Source organism: Vigna unguiculata, chromosome 3 (assembly GCF_037176805.1).
Source record: "Vigna unguiculata cultivar grain cowpea cultivar isolate G323 ecotype 2 chromosome 3, ASM3717680v1, whole genome shotgun sequence".
Classification (NCBI taxonomy): domain Eukaryota; kingdom Viridiplantae; phylum Streptophyta; class Magnoliopsida; order Fabales; family Fabaceae; genus Vigna; species Vigna unguiculata.
The window spans coordinates 39,198,344-39,206,522 of NC_140794.1; the positions used below are offsets into that span (position 1 = coordinate 39,198,344).

The following is an 8,179-nucleotide window of genomic DNA, read 5'->3' on the forward strand; positions in this document are numbered from 1 at the left end:
CCAATTTTGTTTAAAATGTGGGTCAAATTAAACTCAGCTCACTTAACCAATGAGTTAAACGAGCTTGAGCTAGGTTGGATGTAGGTTGACCCATAAACTAACAACAACAACCCTTTGACATTTTCTTATCATTTCTTTATCACCTTTTTAATTATAATTGTTTACTACTTTTAATTATGTGTGTTGACAATTTAATCATTTTAAAAACTAGAATATTGTTCAATAAAGTTTGAATGATTTGAATGTTTGTTATGTGTTGGCAAGTGTACCAAATCATACAAGTAATACAGTGGACAAGTCCAGATATCGTCTCCCACAAGGACTAATGTGGTTTAAATTAATGGATAGTTTACTAATAAAGGGTGAGAATACCAAAACATTTGTGGTTTAATGGAAAAATAAATGTAGAATTAAGATGTAAAATATAAACAAAAATTGACACAATGGAAACAAATAACTTGATTGAGAAAAATATAAGATAAAAACTTCACCGAGATTGGATTTCACAATTCCATTAAAAGTAAAGACATCAAATAATATATTCCTACTTCTCTCTCACACTCACATCGTTTGTAACATGCCTCAATTTTGTCGCAAACAAGTCTAAACTAAAATAATAAAAACTCTATGTCTAGTAGGTTTTACTATTACATTTGCATTAATGACCAATATGTTGATACTTAAGAATGACTACTAACCACATCTATGTCTAGCGTGTGAAATCAATAGTTGTTTTATCCTTCTTAGGCTTCCCGGACTATCTTTCAGATCAGTTGGTATTCTCACATATGCACCATATATAGAATATGCAATTAAAGATCATAATATGATTTTTCAAACTATCTTTCGGATCAGTATGGACTTTCGCATGTGCAAAATTCATAGACTATATAGTTAAAGCAAGAATAAAACATAACATATAGTGGAAAATGATTATATTGAATGAAGAATTCATAGAGAATTAAGAACACATTACACCCAAACCATGTGAATGAGGGAGTTAGCTACACTTAGAAATTATTAAACATAAGAATAATGTTGAAATTGAATGCCTCCAGCCTTCAGAATGACTTTCTACCTCAAGTGTAGAGATATCAAGTTTCTTTCTCCCTAAGTGTGTTTTTGACCTCAATTAGACCCTCAATTTATAGATTTTTTGAAACGCACAACTCATTGCGTGAATTAACTCGCTGGCGAATTAGGTGTGATTAGTTAGGCAAGTTGTGATTCGCTAGGCTAATGGAGCTAATCTGATTTGTACATTCATCTTTGTACTTGATTTTGTACTGGAATTTCCTATTGGATTTATCCTTTCAATCTTCTGAAACTTCATATTTTTGAATTATCTTCAATTATTCTGACTTGAACTTGAGAAACCAACTTTGTGGATAACTAATATTGTTGATAATCTTTAATTAATCAGTATTCCACTCATTTTGTTGATAATGTTCCCAAATCTACGAGATTTTCACTTATTTGTAGAATATAACCCATATTTTTTTCACTTTTATTAAATAAAACCTGAAATATCAAATAAAATCCAAAAAGAAAATAAACATAAACATAAAAAATAATTAAAATAAAAACATGATAATATTGATTATCAATGCTTATTTATTTATTTGTCTAATTATATAGATTGATATTTTGACTTTCAGTTTCTATCATTTTCATAAGACTTAGTGAAATAAGTGAACACTTTGATTGTATTGTTAGCAGATGAGGTAAGTTAACCCACTTTGATATACTCACTAAATATGCAAAATAAGTTAGGAAACAAAACATGCTTAGGTGAGTCAACCCATTTAACACACAAACTTGTAGTGGATTAAGCCATTACAAAATTTTTGGCACCAAAAAGTGAGTCAGGTTGAGTTGACTTTTTAATTCATTTCATGATGAGTCAACCCATATGAGTCAAGTTGACTCATTTTAACACTCCTAATTCTTATTTATGTTGTAAAATATTTTGAAGAGGACATATTGATGAGGCAAGGTGCACAAAATGTAATGTACTTGGAAATAATCAAACATTGTAACCTTCAAAGCTATCCGTTGAGCTACAATATTCCTTATGCACATGATATGATCACACACTCCTCTAATTTTAAAGAAATTCATGGATGAAAATTGCCTTATAAGAGTGTTAGCAAGAGATTTATTTAAGGAAGTGATTGTTCATCTATTGCCTTTAATAAACTCTTGACATTATTGGTCAACAAAATCCCTTATACAAATGAAAAGTCTTTATGAATTATAAAAAGACTATTTGTCCATGTAATATATTATGCTAATATTCCAATATAAAAAAATATTGCAACTTTAAAAGAATAGATATGTTAGTGGTTATATGGTGTTGCTTGACTAGGATTGCATTGTGGTGATTTATTTATGTGTACATATTTTTTTTAAGAATGGTAAAAAGTATAGTCATCACGATTGAGACACATAGAACAAAAAACCCACTTACTCAAGAAATACATTATCAATTACAACCAATATGATTGCATGTAATAAATCTATAAAATTATGGAACTAAAACATTATGCGTTTTGTTCACCTTCTACCTTAGACGAGTCTTTTCAATCGGTTGTGACTTGTGAATAGGGATGGCAACGGGGACGGGTTTCGCTATTCCATGCCCATCCCTAAAGAAAAAATTCATCCTCATCCCATACCCAAACTCAATGGGTATCAAGTTTTTGTCACATCCCCACTGGGTAACGGGTAGATACTCGTACCCATACTCATTTTCTTACTGTTTCAATATCAATTAATTGATTTTTATAAAATAATAAAAAATTACGGTAAAAGAAACATAATACTATTAAATATTCAATATTAAACGGAGTGTTGTTTCTTCAATATCAAATATTTAAAAATAAATTATATTATAATTATATACATTTCAAATTAGAATACCAAGTAAATTTCATGAGAACCAAAATGTTTATTAAATTTGCAAACATTAATGAAACCTAGTTGATACATTTTTAAAATAGTTTTTAAAAAATATAAAAGGAAAATAAATATTCAAATTAAAAATTATTTCAAATGTCTATTTACTTCAATTTTTTTAAATTCTAGTGAAATCTCTATTTTTATATACTAATAAAAGTTATATATATTACATTATTTGATCAAAATCATATAAAGAACAAAGATTAAACTAATAATAATAAAACTTTAACATAGATATTTCATCTTTGAACTTTAATATATGTTGGATGGTGATAAAAAAAATTCATGGCGATTACATTAAATTATTATATTATAGTAAATAAAATTTATTTATAAAATTATAGTGCTAAAATTATACATTATATAAATAAACAACAAATAAAAATATTAAAAAAAAATATCAAATGTGTCTCTTAGAAATAATTTGAGAGACCATTGAATGAAATCACACAAAGGAAAATAAATGTATAATTAAGGATATGATAAGATGAAAATACCTTAGATATCTAAGAAAACTTTTCAAATATCAACTCAGTGGATGATTGATATATAATGAAAATCGTTTTATCAAAATAAAAGAGTTCTTCAGATGAAACAAAAAATAATAATAATAGAATAAAGAAGATAAAGTTTTTATATTACCTAATAAATCAAATGTTTATACTATGGAACACTTAAATTGATAGTGTTAAACATTTCCATGTGAAAAGAAAATATACAATAAATAAAAATATTAAAAAAGAGTAAAAATATTCAAATGTGAGATATAAAAAATATTTAATTGATATACATCATTTGAACATAATTGCATAAAAGTTGGGATAAGACGAAAATTATATTGAAGATAAGAATGAATTTCATGACAAACCAAATACAGTAAACATTCACTTAAGTCCTTATTTTGATCTTGGGAGTTTGATGTGGATTTTATTGGGATGCGGACTTATGAAGTTTTATGAGTCATATTATGATATGGAATATTAAGGATCATTTTATTACAATATTAAATATTATGAGTGTAGTAAATTTGTAGGGATTGTGAAAATATAAGAGATATGAGATATAAGAGATATCTTACCGGATGAACATGTTATTTTATTTTATTCATATGAGTGAGTTGAGAGATTCTCCTTATTTACCGTCAAATCAGTTAAATCAAGCTAAAAGTGTGTTCTTTACCCTTTGTCGCATCCTACATAATGGTTGATCGGTAACCACATGTGAACGAATTGAAAATAGTTGTCAAATAACTTTACGTGATTTTTTTATTTGAAAATAAAGTCACAAAATTATTGATCCGAGAATTTTCCCTTTCCAAATGCGAATTTAGACGGGATGCGGACCTAAATGAGTGCGGACTTAAGCGAATGTTTAGTGTAGTAAGAAGAAATAAAAAATAGAGAGTATATATATATATATATATATATATATATATATATATATATGCCTAATTTTTGAAACTTTATTTATTATAAAACTTTGACCATGTTTAAAAATAGTGCATAAGTTATACGTCAAATAATCTACAAAATATTTGATAATACACTAGTGCAGATATGTGATTATAGATCAACATATTAGATTAGTTGTGGCGGAACCGAGCTAATATATAGTGCGGTGGCATTTTTGAAAATAAAACGAGCAATATTAGATCGGTTGTAAGGGGAATCGATCTAATACGTAAATATTAGATCGGTTATGCAAGGGAACCGATCTAATATTGCTTTTTTTAAATTTTTAAAAAAATCAGCATAGTGTATTAGATCAATTATTTTTAGAACCGATCTAATATCTGGGTTTCTGAAACCCGCGAAACCTTTTTCTCCCTTCTTCCTTCTCGCACATCACTCTTCCAAATCACCTTCGTTCTCGCCGCGAGCCCTGCTGACCATCACCACGTCGTTGAGCCCTGAAGACCACCACCGCACCATTCTCGCACCTTCAAACCACCGCCATTCAGGCAATATTGAGAATCACCGAAGGTTCTTCGCTTCCCGTCGTTCACCTCGACGGGAACCTCGATTTTCTTCTTCCTCCCTTGCCTCCTCCACCACGAACCACTGTTGAAGCCGCACATCGAACCTCCGCCATTCTCGCCGCACTGGAGCTTTGTCGTTCATGCCGCAATTCGTCGTTCTCGCGCCATGCTCGTGCTCGCGTCGTGCTTGCACCGTCCTCGCTGCCCCGTTAGGGTTCGCCGCAGTTCAATCATCGGTGCTTTGTTCACCACAATGAAAGGTGCTCCGCTCAGTGGAAGCCACTGTCGTTGTCTCTACTTTCGTGAGCCTCCAATTTCTTCTTCGCAGTCTCTTTGGTAAGAAGAAGTTGCATCCTCTTCTTCGTAGCAATTACTCCACCGAGCCATCACTATTGCATTGATAGAGGTTAGTTTGTATGCCTGCTCTTGTTTGTATTTGAAATTGAAATTGAAATTGTTGGCTGGTTTGTTTGAAATTGAGATTGAAACTATTGGTTGCCATTGTTGATTGCTCTTGATCATTTTTATCGCCGTCACAGCAAACTTTATTACAATTGAAATTGTTGGCTGCCCTTGTTTGAATATCAAACTTATATCATGTTTAATATTCTACTATATATAATATAGTATAAAAGGATAATTTGAACGTCAAACTTTTAGACAAGAATATTTTTTGTCTAGAAAGTATTAGATTAGTTTCTAGAATAATATTTTTTGGAGAATGAGAACATATTAGATTACATAAGTACGTAACATGATTACTTCATGTAGTTTGGGTCTATGGAACCTTTTTTTAAACCAAGTTCTCATGCTTTGTAGTAATGGATCGAGGTTGGATGAATGCAATTCGAATCAGTGATGTCTATGAAAATGGCGTTGAAGATTATTTACAATTTGCTCAACGACATGGGACTGCTTTGAATGGAAAATATTATTGTCCCTGTGTTAATTGTTTGAACGGGAGACGACAAGAACTTAAGTTGATACGAGAACATCTTCTATGTGATGGTATCCCAAAGAGTTATACAACGTGGACCTAGCATGGTGAAGTTGTACATATACCAACAGTATCTCAAAGTCAAAAGTTTAATCCACATTGTGAGGATCTCATGGAAGATATGATTGAAGATATTAGACAAGAAAATTTAAGATCAGCACGCGTCTATGATTCATTGAAAGATGATTCAAAAAAAAGGCTATATATCCCGGTTGTACGAGTTTCACTCGTTTGTCAGCGACGTTAAGATTATTTAACATTAAAGCCAAAAATGGGTGGACTGATAGAGATAGAAGTTTTACTAAGTTACTAGAATTGTTGCATGTAATGCTCCTAGAGGGTAATACATTGCCAACTCGTCATTATGAGGCGAAAAAGATACTATGTCCCATAGGTATGGAGTACCCAAAAATTCATGCTTATCCTAATGATTGTATTCTTTATAGAAAAGAGTTTGAAACATTCACTAAGTATCCAAAATGTGGAGTATCGCGATACAAAGTTAAGGATGATGATGACAATGAAGATAACATGAAGAAGGGTCCTCCTGCAAAAGTGTTATGGTATCTTCCAATCATACCTCGATTTAAGCGTTTATTTGCCAATGTTGATGATGCTAAAAACCTTCAGTGGCATGTAAATGGAAGAAAAAGTGATGGATTGTTACAGCATGCAGCTGATTCACCCCAATGGAAGAAAATTGATACTCTCTACCCACAGTTTGGGAGTGATCCAAGAAATCTGAGGCTTGGTCTTGCAATTAATGGCATGAATCCTTATGGTAATTTAAGTAGCAAGCATAGTTCATGGCCGATTGTGCTGATCATTTATAACTTGCCTTATTGGTAGGCTATGAAGAGAAAATACATGATGTTATCTATGATGATATATGGACCAAAGCAACCTGGAAATGATATTGATGTTTATCTAACTCCGTTGATAGAAGATCTGAGATTATTATGGGATGAAGGAGTTGAGGTTTTTGATGCATATGGAAAAATGAATTTTAATTTGCGAGCCTTATTATTTTGCACCATTAATGACTTTCCAACTTATGGAAAATTGAGCGGTTATAGTGTGAAAGGACATTTTGCTTGTCCAATATGCGAAGAAAACACAAGTTATCATCAACTAAAACATGGGAGGAAGACTTGTTACATTAGCCATCGAAGATTTTTGAGACGTAATCACCCATATCGTCGATTGAAAAAGGCTTTCAATGGATGCTAGGAGGAAAAAATCCAACCGCCACCCTTAACTGGAGAACAAGTTTATGATCGTGTGTGCCAAGTAAATGTCATTTTCGGGAAAAGACAAAAGAAAGTTGTTGACCGAAGCATTTGGAAGAAAAAATCCATATTCTTTGATCTCCCATATTGGGCCAAATTAGATGTCAAGCATTACATAGATGTCATGCACGTGGAAAACAATGTTTGTGATAGTATAATTGGAACATTGCTAAACATCAAAGGGAAAACAAAGGATGATATTAATTCTCATAAAGATCTAGTTGAGATGGGTCTTCGTTTGGAGTTACAGCCATAAGCGCGCAGTAAACGGACATATTTACCTTCTGCTTGTCATACTCCGTCTAGACTTGAGAAAAGAAGTTTTTATGATAGTCTACGAGGAATGAAAGTACCATTAGGATACTCTTCAAATATTAGAAGTCTTGTGTCAATGGAAGATTTGAAACTTGTTGGTTTAAAATCTCATGCTTGTCATGTTCTCATGCAACAACTTCTCCCAGTGGCTATTTGTGGCATCTTACCTAAAAGTGTTAGACAGGTTATCACTCGTCTTGGCATGTTTTTTAATAGTATTTGTCATAAAGTAATTGAGCCTACCATGTTGGATGACTTGGAAAATGAAGCTATTGTTATCTTGTGTCAAATGGAGATGTATTTTCCTCCTTCATTTTTTGACATCATGGTCCATTTAATAGTACATCTAGTAAGGGAAATTAGAATATGTGGACCAGTGTTTTTAAGATGGATGTACCCAGTTGAGAGATACATGAAAATATTGAAGGGCTATGTGAAGAATCACAGAAGCATCAATTATTGAGAGATATATAGCTGAGGAAGCAATTGAATTTTGTACAAATTATATGTTAGAAACAGAAGTTGTTGGCATTCCACAATCTGGACATGAAGGAAGGAATGAAGGTAAAGGCACGCGTGGTGTAAGGGTGGTTCGAAAATATCAATGTGAAATTCTCCAAGCACATTTGTACGTATTGA

At 31.8% G+C, this 8,179-nt stretch overlaps 1 pseudogene; it reads left to right on the plus strand.

Moving 5' to 3' along the window:
• Nucleotides 1-6,048: 6,048 nt before the first annotated feature.
• On the plus strand, nt 6,049-7,481 carry LOC146887831 (uncharacterized; annotated as a pseudogene).
• Nucleotides 7,482-8,179: the final 698 nt, after the last annotated feature.